We start from the raw sequence: 16789 nt of genomic DNA on the forward strand, positions 1-16789 counted from the left end.
CATGCAATCTGATGTGACATTTAGAAATCACTTTGAGGGATATTTTCAAGAGGAATATACTCTGCATGGCAAAAAAACCAAGCCAGTTAATTTCAAGTATCTAAATTATCTTTGAGTATATCAAAGTATATATATTCCTGACACAGAACACAGTGAAAACCTATCTTAGTTTTCCTCTTTGCTGGGTTTAGACTGCCTTAAAGCTGTTGCTCCTTCCTCAGGATCACATGGCATTCTTTTTCCATACTGTCTTCTGCTAAAATTACTGTGATACCGCCCAGATTAGTCATTAGCCCCATAATACACCAGGGGATCTGAATACAAGAAGGAACAGCATGAGAGAAAGACAAAATGAAGTGGCAAAAACAAGCTGAGGTAATTATGAATTCTTGGGAAAATATTTCAGGCAAATTATCGCATTTTCAATGACCCAGTGGAGCACCTTCTTAGGCCTTTCCTAGGAACAGATTTGTCGTAACTTGCATGAGGAAAGGGGTCACTTTCCACAGAGTTGTCACTTTATCTCAGAGCTGAAGATCTGACTTGGGCCACAGTTTCAGCATATTATGCCTTTGTGCATAATGACTGCTGCCCTGTGACTGTGGCAGCACTTTCTAGATTCCCTGTCAGGTGACATCAACTTACCTCTTTCATGTAAGCACTACCAGCCTTAAGGCTGCTCTAGAAGACCCACTAGCAAATAACCCAAATTAATTTAGCCTTCCAGAAAGGTGCTGGAAACAATGGGGGCTGTGCAATAGTCTGTCATCAATGCTTTTCAAACTTTCCACCTTCTAGCTTCATATTGGTACCTGTTTGTAGTTTGGTGTTGTTTCATGAATCAAAGCTTCATAAGTGTTACATTATGCAACATGCCACGCAAAAACCAGCTATGCAACTTGTTTATTTTGATTCCAAATTCCCTAGTTTTCAAAATAATGCCTTCTAGCAATCAGTTCCTATCAGCATCTGAAGATTTCTAACAATGGATGTCTCCAGCTGCTATTTCTCTCATAGAAGAATAGGTATTTTTTGTAACTTAGGCAAGCAAATCTTACCTGCTCTCAACTGAAACATCAGTTATTGCTCAGATAGTGAAACTAATAGCTGCAGAGTGAGCAAATATATTATATGCATGTTAACAGGTATTTTATATTCCCCAGCCTTACCATGTATTCCTTTGAAAATGATTTTCCCACGGGCAGCGTAACCTCCACTATTTTCCAATCCATCTTGTGCTCAAACTCACCACCTCCGTTTTCAAGTGTCTCAACACGGGTCCTGTAAAACTTAAAGTACTTCTAAGAAACATCTGATCATTTTCCACACTCAAGGCAGCAGCATTATCTGTTAAAAGCTGATCACTTTGACCTCATTACTGCAATAGCAAGGAATTGTTGTGGCATCAGCTTAGATGGCAATGATGATCTCTATGCACTCATTATCTCTTGAACAGCATTTATGTGGGACAGACAGGAAGAGCTATTGCTGTTCATTTCCATTTGTATGGGGAAAAGCAGTAATTTGAATAGAGTGAACTACCCAGGTAACTCCTCCTGTTGGAGTTCTCTGGCAGTGCCTGGTGGAAGTCTGTGCAGCTTGCTGGGTACTTGCAGTGAGGAGGGACCTTCTGCAGTGTATCCATGGTGGAGAACAGGCACTGAGTTATGGGGTGAGGTTTTGTTTGGCCTTGCCAGCTTCAAACATATGCAGCTGGAGGGGGTGTGGGTTTGTACACTAGTCTGCCCTTTCAATCATATGCATGTAAGTGCCTGTTCAGAGTGAATTTTACAATTTTTCATATATAATTTAGACCTGTTATGGGCATATACTTCAGGATGAATACATGAAGAAGCCTGCATAATTTATGCCTCATCTATTTATGTACTTTCCACTATGGATAACATAAAATGTGATGCTAGAAAACAAGACTACTGTTTTCAGTAGATACTGCCCCAAAATCCCTGAGCTTAGCTACAGTTCTTCCAATGAAATCCTCATTTAAAAATTAATATTCGGTGTCAAATAGATCATGAGTTTGATGATAGCAATCAGCTTAGAACCTAAGCTCTTTAGTTGACAAAACAATTGACAATAAGGTTATTGCCATTGAACTGGGTGCAGATGCTCATATGCTGGCAGTAGGGGCTGCAGGGGACATGGCTGATTCCTGCAGCCAAGGGGGTGGCACCTCAGGGGAGAAAGAGTTTAAGAAAGGGCAGTAAAATGACCAAGAGATGAGTGAGTGAAAAAAAAAAGTGAGAAACAGCCCGACACCTGAGAGGAGGAGGAGGAGGAGTTCCAGGTAGCAAAGCAGAGAATACCCAGAGGAGTCTCCCAGCCCTTGGAGGTGATCAAGGTGGAGCAAGTATCCACACTGCAGTACGTGGAGGACCCCACCCTGGAGAAGTTGGATAATCCTGAAGGAAGCTGCAGATATGGAAAGTCCATGCAGTAGCAGCAGCTAAGTGTGAGAAGAAAGGGGTAGCAGAGAAGAGATGTTATGGACTGACCACAGTCCCCATTCCCTATTTCCCTTGTGCCCTTAGGGATTATATTTAAAAATTAATAAATTATATATATATATATAAAAATTTAAATTATAACAATAATTTAAATTATTTTCCCCCCAAGAATGTTGTGCCTGTGATAGCAATTGGAGAGTGTCTTTATTGTGATATAATTATCAAACTGTTATCACAATAATTCTATTGAGATATTCTGTTAACACGGTTAGGTTGTCACTTCCACAGTTACTGTGATGGGCTGACGTCAATCTCTTCTACTGGTGGGAAAACAGGTTTTATTCTTATAGGTCATTCTGTGTTGCTATTTCTTAAAAGCTTTTCTTGAAAACACTGTAGCAGGTGAGAGAAGACTGCTCTCTGAAATAATTTCTCCTTTGGGAAACAATTCTAATACTTCATGGACACTGAATGTAGTCCTTGAAAACATACTGCTCAGGAGATCAGATCCAGTTTCTCTGGTTCTACAGGCATTTTAATTACATCAAGGATTTTTTTTATGATGGTGACAGAAAGGATAGAGGACCTGAAGGAGACAGATGTCTTTTGAGTGGCCAGTGGAAGGCAGGCATGTTATCATGAGGTTTTTCAGATGGCACAAGATGACTGGTTTCACTGAAAAATTCCATCGTGCCTGATCTAGAACAGCTGGTGCTTTAATTCCAATTTTTGTATCAATGCTGTGTGATTGGTGCATAAATGTATGCTTGAAGGCTCACCAAGAACTCAAGGAAACTACATGGCTCATCCTTCCAAAGTGAACCAGAATCAGTACAAGATAAGAAAGGAAACTAGTATTCTGCACCTTTTAAAGAGAGTGAACAACATCCAGTACCCAAAGTTAGGCTCCTGAGTAAATAGTGAAGGTGTTAATAAAAATATACAGAGAAGAAATTGCCTCAGTGTCATATTAAAATCCTCTCTCCTACTGTTTATGGCACATAAAACTGTTATTTGTTTCTCTGACAAGTATCCAACTTGTATTTTGAGCTTGGTTTTCTTCTTGTTGTCAGTTGCTTGGTACTATATGCCGCTGATAAAAATTTATTTACATGGAGAATGCCTATAGTTAGAACCTTACTGAATGCAAGGATACATATCATAAGCAGCCACAGAGAAGTCCAGCAAAACGTCAATTGCTTAAGGGAAAGAGATTCTAAAATTACTGGAGAATAACTGTACTGTCAATGTGTTCCCAAATACTTAGGGACAGTTGTAGAGATCAGATGTCTAGTTGTACGGAGTCACTATATGCATTTTAAAAGCTTCCCTGGGGCCTTGCTGCAACCCAGTATGTTTTAGTAATACTTGAGGTGACCCTGGAATGACTTACACTTTCAGTTCTGTTACACTTACACATGTCTGACAACAACATCAGGACCAAATAGAGGATACCTAAGTAACTATGATATTACCCAAGAAGAAAACATATGCTCTAAAAAATAGGTGATCAGGTACTGATGCAAACCTCAGCGAAACTACCTTTATGGTGACTCCATCTCTCGTTGTCTGCCCTGTCCATGAGCTAAAACAATGGATGTATGCTAGCAAAATAAACCAGAGTGGGGTCCCCAAATCAGATTTAATGTTTTATAGATATATTTTTTTTAATATACATTAATGAATTGCCTCTGTTATGTAAATAAATTTGAAAGCATATACTATGTCCACATTGGCCTTTTACTTTGGATCAAGAGACTACTTTGAACTGGATTTTCAGGTCAGCTCAACTTACCACTTAAAAGTTCTCATCAACAAATGATCTCAGCCCTCAAACTGGACTAATCTTTTGTAAAAAATAAACTAAATACTTGTTTTGAACAATGCAGAGAAGTCACTTCCGGACAATAATTGCTCCATGGGTACTGGGCATGACTCCCTGGAGTTGGGAGCTGCTGGAGCTCCCTATGGAAGAGGCAGGGCAGGGTAGGGTCTCACAACAAGGTCCCATCCCACCACCCCAGCCTGGGAGTGGGACATACCAGAGAGCACTAACTTATACAGAGCAGGGGGTGGGACTAGAACTAATGTGGTGCAAAACCCACAAAATCTGTATAGTGTTGCAAGGTTTTTTTGCTTTAGAGATATTCACAGCTTGCACCACAGTATTTGTTTTTGTGTAATTTTGCCATATCACTTGCTTTAGACTCTATCCTCTCTCTGCAGAACAAAGGCAGATAGATGTCTAGAAAAGCAGCATCTAAACTTGTCAATGTGTTTCCACTGTAGGAAATGAAAAGAAAATGGTCTTTCCTGGTATAGTTTAGATTAGTTGTGTGAAACTGCCTTAAAAATACTTTTTCTCTGACTGAAAGTGCATAATAGAATTAGGTCAGCTGTGGTAGACACATACATCCGAAGTTAGGTGAGACAGCTCTCATATATGCTGAAAAACTAGGTACAATTTAGTTACATGTAGCACAAAACAGTATGACAGATAAAAGGGACTCTTCACAGATTACCAGGGATGTGAATTCCCCCAAACTAGCCTCAAGGTGGCTTCAACCATTTATTTCCTCAAACAAAACAACTGATTTAATGACTTAGAAAGCTGGCTTCAAATGCTGTTGGCATAAAAATCATGTAGTCCTGTAACTCCTAAAGATTTATTGCAAGTAAACAGAGCCAAACTCTATCATTCTCAGACCATTAGTTGTCCTTAGGGGAACCATAAAGCTTGCTACCTTTATACCTGGAGCTGAAAAGTGAAATAGAAGCTGAAGTGCAGTTAGAAAATAGAGCTGAGATCACTTAATTCCTCTTTCACACCTTTCCTCACTAGCCATGGCCAGGTATTTCCCTTGTGTCAGGTCTGGTGTTTTATTGAACACCATGCTGAACTGAAGTCTGATGATAGTCCATTTGCCTCGTCTTTCCTGCCCTTACATTCCCTCAGAAAAATAAAATAAATAAATAAATAAAAATATTTCTTCTAGATGACCCCAGTGAACACTGGAGCTAGCACAGGTCTCAGGGCAAGATTTTCTAACTGCAAGCAAAGGAGGAAAGAGGAGGCAGCTAAGAAACAGGGGCAAGGTTACTTGTTCAGTAGATTCAGCTGCACTTTTGACTTGTACCCCAGGATAACAAAATCCTTTGCTGGCCTTGGCAATCTCCTAATCTAGCAGTGCCACTAGAGAAACTACCCTGCGGAACTACTTTATTGGAGTTTTCAGCTGTATGGAGTGATGGTGATGATTTTCCAAGGCTGCTTCATTCATATAAAGACTCAGGAAGGTTCCTTATGACCTCCCGAGAACTGATACTTAGCATAGAGGTGTGACTTTATACCTAACATTGAAGTACAAAAATTTTCTCACTGTCTTGGTCTTGACTAGAAAAGTGCTTCCTTGGTAATGGGTATCCACAACTGGCTTGAGCAGTATTTTCCTCACTCTTTACAGACTAACAAATAAGTCAGCGGTTTCTTTGGAGGAAGTAATGTGCTGAGCACTCAATCTGGTTTACCACATGCCTGCACAAAGAGTTGTGAGAGAAAACAAGGTATGGAAAAGAACTAGTCCCAAGGGCAACATCCCTCCTAATTATAGCTCTGAGCACCTTATCAACTCAAAAGCAAGAGCTGCTTGTCCAGGTTGTCTGTATAACACTGAAAAGCCAGTGAAACACAGAAACCAGTAAAATGAGTGACAAAGTGCCTCATACTAGGCCTGAGAGCAGAATACTCCACCCATTTAGCACTCTAAGTCCCTTTTAGACTTGAAGGTTAAAACCATTTCAGTCATTTAAAATGAAAAACTGAGAAAGACCACAGAATTCTATGCAATCGGACAATGAGCTGAATGTTGTGAAGCTGGGGCAGAAACCACCAGACTCATGGTGGTTATTATTCAGTCTGTCCTATATCAAGTGTAATCTCCAGGTTGAATTTAGGGAAATGTGTGTGGTCAGGTTCTACAGGCAGGATAGAGAAGACAATTCAGAGAGAGCTCCTGAACCATAGCAAAGTTCCACACAGCTCAGTCATGTCAAGACTTAGGGATGCTTTGCATGGGCTGCTGAATATTCCCTGAGTGCTCACATAGTCAGGAACAAATCTGAGGACCACATAGCACCCAAAGTGTCAGCTAGACACCAGATTATAGGCTTTTTGTAATGGACATATACCTCAGTACATCTATGTTCAAAGTAGAAGGTTCCTAATATTCCTCATTTCCCTTCACTGACCGCACAGTCTATGTCAGTGTAGACATTTACACTATGTTAGATGTAGACATATACAGTTAGAGAGAAGAAATTCTCCCTCTAATTTTTTGTGATCATATTAATATATCCTTTTAAAAAATGCACATCCTATTTCTACATCCTTTCTTGTTACATAAATTCCCTTCTTTCCTGTGAAGTGGTCACTTGGAGTTTCTGGCCTGGAGAGTCAATGGACCAGATCAGAAATATCAGATATTGGCATCATAGGAAACAGCAAATTATAATGATGTTTCTACATGAGTGCTTATCTGGATGTGTTTCTTTTCTGTGTACTTATTCATTGGACCCTTGTGTCATAAAACAGTAATTATTTCCTCAGGTTCTTGTGGGATGTTGATCTCAGCTGGCCAGTCCCTCTTCCCATTGCAAACAAGGTGAAGCTTGTAGGTCATCACATGGCAGGGAAAGCACTTACCAATTGTGCTGATTTTACCTGGGGTATAGTTAATTTTTACATAGTGGTTGGTACGGGACTGTGTTTTGGATTTATGCTGAACGTACAGACAAACATTTAGAGTTGTTTTGTGACTGAGCAGGGCTTACAAAGAGACAAGGTCTTTTCTGCTTTTCCTACTGCTATGCTGACAAAGGAGCAGGGGGTGCATGGGAGGCTGGGAGGAGACACAGCTGGGACAGGTGATGCAAACTGACCAAGAGGATATCCCAGACCATATGGCATCATGCTCAGTAAATAAAGCTGGGAGGAAGAAGGACAATGGTGGGATGTTTGGAGTGGTGGTGCTTGTCTTCCTAACTCTTATGTGTGATGGGGCTCTGTTCTCCTGGACATGGCTGAACAGGTGCCTGCCCATAGGAAGCAGTGAATTATTGTCTTATTTTGCTCTGCTTCTTTGCACAACTTTTGCTTTTCCTGTTAAACTGTTTTTATCTCAGCCCATGGGTTTTCCAGTTTGTACCCTTCCAATTCTTTCCTCAGTGCTGCTGATGCAGGAGTGAGAGAATGTCTGTGTGGGGCTTGGTTGATGGCTAGGGTTAAAGCACACCACCAACTGCCATCATTTACAAAGCAGATTCAACACTTGGAGAAATGAATTTTCTTAAATGTTAACTAAAATAGATTTGAATAGTGAGAAATTAGAACAAAATTTTAAAAATACCAACCTAAAACTTCTCAACTCTTCTACCCACTTCTCCCCTTTCTCCCTCCTGTGCCTGTCCTACCCCAAGGAGCACAGGAGGATGGTGAATTGGTGTTGTGGTAAGTCCATAACGACTCCTTTTTACCACTTTTTCCTGCTTACAATTTTCTCTTGCTGCTTTATACAGGCTTCAGTCCTTCAAGAATTGCTTCAGCATGGACTCGTCTCTATTGCCCACAGACCCTTCACGACCTGTTTCCACACGGGATCGTCCACAGGCTGCAGTATATGTGCTCTGGCATTGTGCTGTGTAGTCTGCAGAGAGCCAGCTTGCTTCACCATGGTCTTCATGGGTTGCCTGGCAATGTCTACTCTGGCTCTTGGAAGGTGCCATCCCCTTCCTCCTTCTTTGACATTAGTGTTTCGTTGATTATTTTTCACATTTTTTTTCCCCTTCCCTCCTGTCTCTCCAAATTGCTGTGCACCATTTTGCCCTTTCTTAAATACATTTTCCCAGAGGCACCACCAGTATGGCTGACAGGGTCAGATGCATCATGCAGCGGGTCTTTTTTTGAGCCATCTGGAATGAAGGAAACTTCCCAGAATTCCTTGGAAGATACAGAGCTGAAGACATCCAAAACAGATCAGAAAATCAGAATGGAATACAGAGGGTCATGTATGAAGTCCAGAGAATTTCATTTGGCTTCCAACAGACTTTAATGTTTTCTGCGTGCATTTATTAGTTAAATTGTTACTGGAAGAACTCGAGCATGTTTGACACCTGACTGGTTGACTTAAGTCTCCATCTATCTTGTTAGTATTGTAAAAAGAGATAACATGACTGGAACAGAATTACTTACTGAATTTTGGTGCAGTTCTATGGATTAAGAAAAATATATGGCTTTGAGATTGGATACTTCAAACTCTTCTGCTTGTTTTTATCTGCTTTCAACTCTACTGTCAGACCTAGATTACCTGTAAGAAGTCCACCCATTAACAATTTTCCTGATTCCACATTAAATGTTGTAGAATTATTACTGCTGTTTTTACTCTAGTCCAGCTTAAACTTTCAGCTTATGACAAATGGGCTCTTTTGTTGAATCTTTTATCTGCTAGTTTCCATGCAAATAATTTCTTATATGCAAATAGTCTTGTTTTGAGACTGCTATGACCCTACCATAACCAAAGATGTAATTTATTCTACTTTGGAATATCCAGAATTTCAATCACGAATGCCAATGTCTGATATTCTGTTATTTATAGTCTCTTGATGACAACTTGGTGGTGATAATGAACCTTCCTGCTCTAGTAGTGACAATATTGCCATCCATCTTCTTTGTTGTGACCTTTCACATTTTTCTATCTTTGTAGAATGTATTAGACATAAACAGAATTTTTTAAGTCTGGTCACTTCATAGGAATGCTTTCATTTTGCCCAATAGTCGCACTTTGGGCTCATATAAGAAAGAAAATCGCTTTTTGGAGCCTGCTAATTGCCTTGGAGAAAAACAGCTTGTTGGTTACCCAGTTACTTGGTGGTAAAGCATTTCATGATTTGTGAAAGCTCATGACTTAATATTGCAATTCAATCAAGTTTTGTTATATTAAACACACCTAAAATATTAGGCAATAAGCATTGGGAAAGTAGGAGATTTATGAAAAAAAACCCACAATTATTGTCTCAACAATTCTTTTGGAATTATGCTTTGAAGTACATTAATGAAATGAGCTTGATACTTTCATGTACAGACTTTGAGATTGAATTAATCTCTGTGAAATTTAGCCAACTAATCATATAAGCTTTAACTGGTATGAAGCAGATAGGCAGTTCCAGGAGCTAATTAATACAGAGAAAAAACATTTAGCAGATTACTCACTTTCTGGAGTTATCTATCTAAAGACTGTAGAGAAAAGTCAAGACACCTGATGTTTGTATGTTTGTAATCAAGTGAGGTGAATCCCACCCCTAGTGCCAAGACTGGGCTAGTGTAAGTCAGGATTTAGATATTGCATCATGTCCCAGTGAAGCTGCAGCTGGAAGGTAGTCATCAAAACTGAGATCACTACTATAATATCATTATAGACTCAAACAAAAGAGAGTGGGCAGGGTTCTCATGGGGTTTTCTTTGTTTGTTTGCTTTCCTATACCTCTTATCTTGCAGCAATCTGGCTATAGCAGTAGGTATCCCACAGTTAGCTCATCCATTGGGGAATATCAAAGAATTGAAAATGTACTCCAACACTATTAGATTATTTATTCAAAGCTGAATTTCTCTGTTACTGAATTCTAAATTTAAATGTATAGATTTTTCTTCTCTAATGTTTTCTTCTTTCACATGAAAACATTAGGCCTTATTCTCAACAGCTTTGCCAAGGAGAACAATGTTTTATAGTTTCAGACAAAGTGTAGCAATTACAGCAAGGTGCAGTCCTTTGAGATAAGCATTTGTAGCTGGTAGATTACCATGAAAGTAAGGATATTTCAACGAAGCCCCTTCCCCTCCACACTCCGTCACTTTCCATTACTGACAATCCATTGGCATGGCATGCATGGACAAAATTCCCTGCACACTGAGAGCTTGGGGATCTCATATCTGTTTGTTAAAGTAACAGTTGCATTTAATCAAAAGAAAAATCCATCCTCCATTAATAAATAATGTATACATCTAACATTATAGTCAAGCAAGAAAATACAAACAGTTCTAGTTTTTGAGTTCCAGTATTTGAGTGTGATGTTTGCCTTTTGTAAAAGTTATACTGCTGGCTTATAAGGACATCACATTCATGATCTTACATTTAGGGCTGTATGGAGTCTTGGGCTTCTATTATGGATTTATATACAATTTGGAGATAAAAAATGTCTCTTGAGCTTTAGGCTGGGATACAGGGCTTCAGCCAGACAGAGCTGTGTTTAACAATTATACAATATTAAGCACTAAACACATCTTCATAAGAATGAATAGATGGGGGGAAATAGGAGAAGCGTTTTCTGTAGGGTCCTTATTTCTTAAGGATTCAGATCATCTAATAATTTGTCGACTGCACTCTAAACATTCTCCCCTATATCCTGTATTAAAAAAAAGAGAAAAACTACAACATTTACAAAAATTTAATTCAGATTCCAACCTTAGCTATTGATATTTTTATACATAGCACAAAATGTTTTTGTCATGTTTTAACTGTGAAGGAGCTTAATCTACTGATTTTTTTTCTACACAAGTATCTTTTTAATAGATTTTGGGCAATTTTAATTATTTCCAAGGATGCAGATAAGGGCAATTAAAACTTTCAAACTTATTAGTGATTTTCATTGATATTAGTGAAAGTTGGGTATTCAATTGAAAATCCTTTCTACATTCTTCAGCGCTTAATACACACTTTTAAAAGATGGGTCTTTTGTAAAATTAATTCATATTTTTAAGAATCTTTGAAATTTATGGAAATGGTGCAAACAGTGTAAGTGTATCCAGTGTAAGTGTATCATTTTATTATGAGTGGGAAAATGAGATAAATGTCTTATTCCTTTTTTGCTTGCTGAAAGAGAACTATTGCTATATGAGATTCCCTGGGCTACCCAAACATTTTCAGACATGGTAATGGAAACTCATTGACACCCTGGAGTCATGTTGTTCTAGTGCATCACCTTTGGAGATGCACTAGAACATGGGGCAACCAAATGAACCTCTCAGGATGCAATTGACTAGTCTTAGAACTCCCTTAAATTTAGGTGATTGCAATGTAGGTACTGATCTATGATAAAAGGTATCTAAGCTTCCTCTTAGCCAGAGGACAACTCTATAGACATCAGCTTTATCAACATAGACATGTAGTGTTATTATATGCAGCTAAACACCATTTACTTCTCCCTAATTTTGTTTTGTACAACCTTTTTAAAATGTCATTAATCTCCTGTGGAGATGTCTTGGATGCTACAGACCACTTAATATTGCTATAGATGGCTAATCCCACATCTGTTCAGTCTAGTCAAAGGGGCTTCAGGAGCTACTCATCCTGAACTGAGACACCAAAATCTGGTCATCTGAATACCTAAAGTAGCTTGCATATATGACTGACAGACATGTTAGATAGCTACCTACACTGAAGAAATCAAACAAAAGAGTTAGATAGGTCCCTGACTCTGATGATGTTTTTATAAACATGGATGTGTCATATCAATTTACATACTTCACCCTGCACTGACAGCTTCTGAAAGTACAAGATTCTGGTGCCTGACAACACTGCATGGTCATCTGCAAGAAAGCTTTCTCTATCCTATCCCATTCTGTCCTGTCCTATCCTGTCCTATCCTATCCTATCCTATCCTATCCTATCCTATCCTATCCTATCCTATCCTATCCTATCCTATCCTATCCTGTCCTGTCCTGTCCTGTCCTGTCCTGTCCTATCCTATCCTATCCTATCCTATCCCATCCGTTTAGAAATTAGGCAAGACACAATGGTTATAGAGATAATTTTTCCACTTTTACTTTTTTCAGGCCAAAGTCTTGCTTTTACTATGCCCTGAGCACAGCCATTTCCTTTGCTCATGCTGATGGCACAATCCAGCCTTGCTGAGACTGAAGCTACAGAATTTGTCTTTTTTAGTTTGTCTCTGGCAACAATCAAAAAGTTGCTTCAATCCACAATTTGACACAATTAGTGATGATAGCATTAACATTAAAAGACTAGTGAATACCATATAATTAAAACTATGATCAGATTAAATTATCTGTGATTGAACACATGACTAAATTGCTGCAACATTCTGGAAATGTGTTTGACTTTTTAAGTGAAAGTGTAGTCCCAGTAGAAATATTGTTACTAATAAAATTTAAATTGGTCAAATTCTAGCTTTAGGTATATCACTCTTAAGTTTCACATGTGAGAGTAGTCGCAGACATTTTGAAATTAATATATACAGGCTCACCTCCCAAGTATTCAAAATACTATTGTAATCCATAATAGGAAGAAAAAGTTATATGAATTTTCTATAAATCTAAAAACTTTGTCTAGATGAATGTGAAAACAGTATATTACCAGTTTGCTTGCCAATTAGTTTCTGGATTATATGACTTGAACATTAAATAGGTATATAAGAATGAAAATTCTTTTCATTCTCACCACATTCAGCCCAACAACTGACTGATCAAAATTTAAAAAAAGTGGTCTGGTGGGTGAATTTGAATCTTTCCCTATTTACAGTTTCCAAGAACACTATGACATTTGAAGACCATTCTTTCTGCATATGATGTGCTTATCAGGACTGAATTCTCACAGAGTAATTCTTGCCTATTTGCTCTGTCTGTGCAGCTTCACCAGTCTGTATGCAAACATCCTTAGAAATACTTGTGAGCAATAATGTTACTGATTAGATATTTCAATGCAATGTGCTGAGTATCTCACTGCATATATTGAATTAGTCTTTAGGCATTACCATTATTACTCTTTTTATTGCTGTAGCCATCTATCTATCTTCCAGAATTTCCCAGCAGCAAAACTAAAAAACTTCTGGGGTGGATGTAAAATTTATGGTTACGCACTTAATATTTTCCTATTCTATCAGTAGGAAATAAGATAACGCTTAGAAATACTTTGCTAAGAATGTGGTGCTAAATAGAGTTTACCTCTGCATGTAAATTCCCATCCCTTTTGATACCAAACTATATTTGTAATATTTCTCTGTTTTTATTCTAATTTGCAATCTAATTTGGTTAGGGATAGAAGATGTAGCTGTGAAATCAGATATTTTTGGTTTTATTCTAGTTAATTTAAATATTCTGCTCAGTAATAAAAAAAGCATCAAAATAAAAAAAAAAAATTCTCTTGTACCCTTCATAATGAAAGTATTATATGGAAAGATGTTCATCTATCTATTTTGCCATTTTCATTAGAAAACAGAAAATATCTGCTGCTCTCTTTTTAGCAGAATTATGCATGTCATAGTATACTAGATCTTCTGTTTCTCTTTTGTGACTGTGATAATTAAATGAATAGTTTTCTTGGTAAAATAGGCATCCAAAGTATTCCTGTTTCAAACAGGGAATCTGTTAATTCTGCTTGCTACACAGAGAATATCCATAATGGATTCAGTAACAAAGCATGACATAAAATCTATCTGAACAAAAAAATCTAAATTTTAAATATCAAATGCTTAGTCCTTATAGACTTCCTAGATAGGAGTTCCTGAAACCTCCAGAGGGAAGAGCTGCCCAGCAAAAAATAGGACCATAAATCAGGCAAATATGAAGTAAATTTGTAGGTAAACATGATGCAGAGTGCATCCCATCCAGTATTTGCAATGTTCCTGTATTTCACAAAATCACAGAATATTCTGAGTTGGAAGGGACACAGAAGGATCATCAGGTCCAAATCTGGGCTTCTTACCAAAATCTCCCCACAGCAGAAGTGGCTTAACCTGCTGTTTCCAGAAAGGGGGTTGTTTCCAGGGAGAAAGAACAGTGAGATACACATTCTTTGAACATAACATCTACAGATTCATAATCAAAAGTATTAGAAATTACTTTGAAAATTGTAATATGAGGATGTAATTTGCCCTATATGGGACAACAGCTATGCATCTATAATGTTCAGTGAAATCTCTGTTTCCCTCGGCCTTTTTGAACATCCCCATGATCATTCATTATGTGCAAAATTATTTCAATACTTTCCCCCATAGTAACAGCAAGTGACAGCACTCTGTGTACTGCAGTGTTGCAGCACTCTTATGCCATTCAGTTCTAAGAAATGTAAGCAGCCTTTATGTACATAAAAAAAAATTCAATTAAGCATTGTGTCCCATTTTTCAGCACAAGTATTACCTTCAAGCAATAAGGAATAAATCGCTTTATAGCTAGGAAAATACCCAAGGTAATTCAAGTCATTCATACTGTTATGATCCTTGTCCCTATGATACAAAATTTACTCACGCTGCAGTTATTCTGTAATGCTGATAAAAGATAAAGAATTTCCCTTTAAAATATTTCTAATATTTATGAAGAATATATCTTGGGTTTATTCAAGACTTTTTTTCTAATCTAACAAAAATTCCATTGTGAATTTGGATGAGAGATATGTCAATTTAAAACATGTGAATTAATGTATGGGTCATCTTACTGCAAGTCAGAAAATTTTTTTGTTTTCTACATATTTAAGGAACATAAGCAGGTTGAAAATTATTTTGGTCTAAGTCTATTTTAATAGAATGCAATTCATATTCAAACCCCTTTTCTGTAGGAGAGTAAAAATTAGTGTGATCGGCCCTAATAATTTTAATAAGAAGAGGTCACAAAATCCTGTGGTAACAACTCAATTTTTAAGCATTTACATTGTTTTATTTATTTTTTATTTTTTAATCATAAAAAACAAATTCTTTGTGCTTAATTAACATTGTTAGATACTTCTATAAGTTTATCTAGACTAGTATCAAGTTTCATAGTCACTACTTGAAGCTAACGATAATTTTTGTCTTGTCATTCCAAGCTCTCATTATTTCCTTCTGATTTACTTTCACAGGATTCTGAATTCTTTCCTTGATATTTTGAAGCCTGGATTGCATTTGAAAGGTCTCTTCTCCTGTGATGGAGAACAACATGCATAGTATTATGAAAAATATGTCTAACTCACAGTTTCACGGTGGAGATAAAATCAACCTGCTCTTCAGGAAGAGGACAGTCAGTCAGTCTCTATCTGAAGTCAAGTTAGGAGAAGATGCCATGATTGTAAAAGCTGTTATGAATCCTACATGATGTGGATGTGAAAAAGAACAAGTGAGAAAATGCTGCATACAACACGCAAAAGCCCCTAAAAAGCAATATTGAAGCTGGGATATATGCAAGGAAGTTAGGCACGTCAGTCAAAGAAAACAAAGAAAGAACCTCCAAGTTAAAAGAAAACAAAATATGAGGATGAAGTAAGGCCGTATCTTCAAAGAGAGATATTAAGAGATGGTATTAAAGGGATTGTCTGATGATTCATCCAGGATTGAATGAAAATATATTCCACATATTTCAAATGGAGAGAAATAGTACCATTTGTGTCCACTCAGCTTGTCGGATGGCTGCACTACATACGTGTGCTTGTAAAAGTATCTATGTGCGCAATTATACTACAGTTTCATATACATCTGAAGTTACAATAACCATGAAAAGGTCTTGGTTTCAGGAACCTTTGACTTGTCAATGAACAGTTTTGCCATACTAATGGGAAGATAAGGAATTCAAGAGAATATAAAAACCTTTTAAAAATATTTTTCCGTGTCATCATTTAATGGAAATGTCTTGACAGGTTTTTGAAGGCCTGACTCCTTAACACCTGAAGAGCAACAGTGTAAACATGAAGACCAGATGCTGAGAAGCTATATCATAGAAGTAGCATTGCACACCTACACAACAACCTTTCCCAGCTTCAAGCTTCGCTAACTGATAACTCCTGCATCTCTCTCATCTGGAAATCTACTTTCAACAACAACAAAAAAAACAAAACAACAACAACAAAAAAAACCAAACCAAACCAAAATAAAAAAAAACAAACCAAAACCCTGAGGGTAGAAAAGAAAGAGAATCTTGGCATTCGCTTATGAGTTAGGGTTCTTTATGCTGTAAGCCCAATATGAGTACTGCTTATTACTGTGTGAGGATTACTTCTGATAGCTACACATCCAATCCGTACAAGAAAGGCCATAGAACCTCTGTCCAGTTCAGGTTGAAAGCAGCTCCTGATGAATTCAGTAGATTTTGGCCCATCCACTTAACTCTATTTCATGCAGCTGTGTCCGAGCATAAAGCATAATATTATTCAAATATCTCATCGTGACAAAAAATATCACTGACCTAACTGAAGATGGACTATCTGTATGGATGGATAACAAATGACATTTGATGGTCCTGATTGATGCAAAAAGTATTAAGAGTATCCCCTCAATGATAGGAAAAGACTTAT

At 37.7% G+C, this 16789-nt stretch overlaps 1 long non-coding RNA gene across 1 annotated transcript in view; it reads left to right on the forward strand.

Moving 5' to 3' along the window:
- Nucleotides 1-16248, forward strand: part of LOC119705991 — an 87499-nt gene extending 71251 nt beyond the window's left edge. Inside the window, exon 3 of the long non-coding RNA XR_005258374.1 lies at nt 15365-16248. This is a non-coding gene — a long non-coding RNA (uncharacterized LOC119705991). The remainder of the gene's footprint in view (nt 1-15364) is intronic.
- The last annotated feature ends 541 nt before the right edge of the window (nt 16249-16789 follow it).

Source organism: Motacilla alba, chromosome 1, assembly GCF_015832195.1.
Source record: "Motacilla alba alba isolate MOTALB_02 chromosome 1, Motacilla_alba_V1.0_pri, whole genome shotgun sequence".
NCBI lineage: Eukaryota > Metazoa > Chordata > Aves > Passeriformes > Motacillidae > Motacilla > Motacilla alba.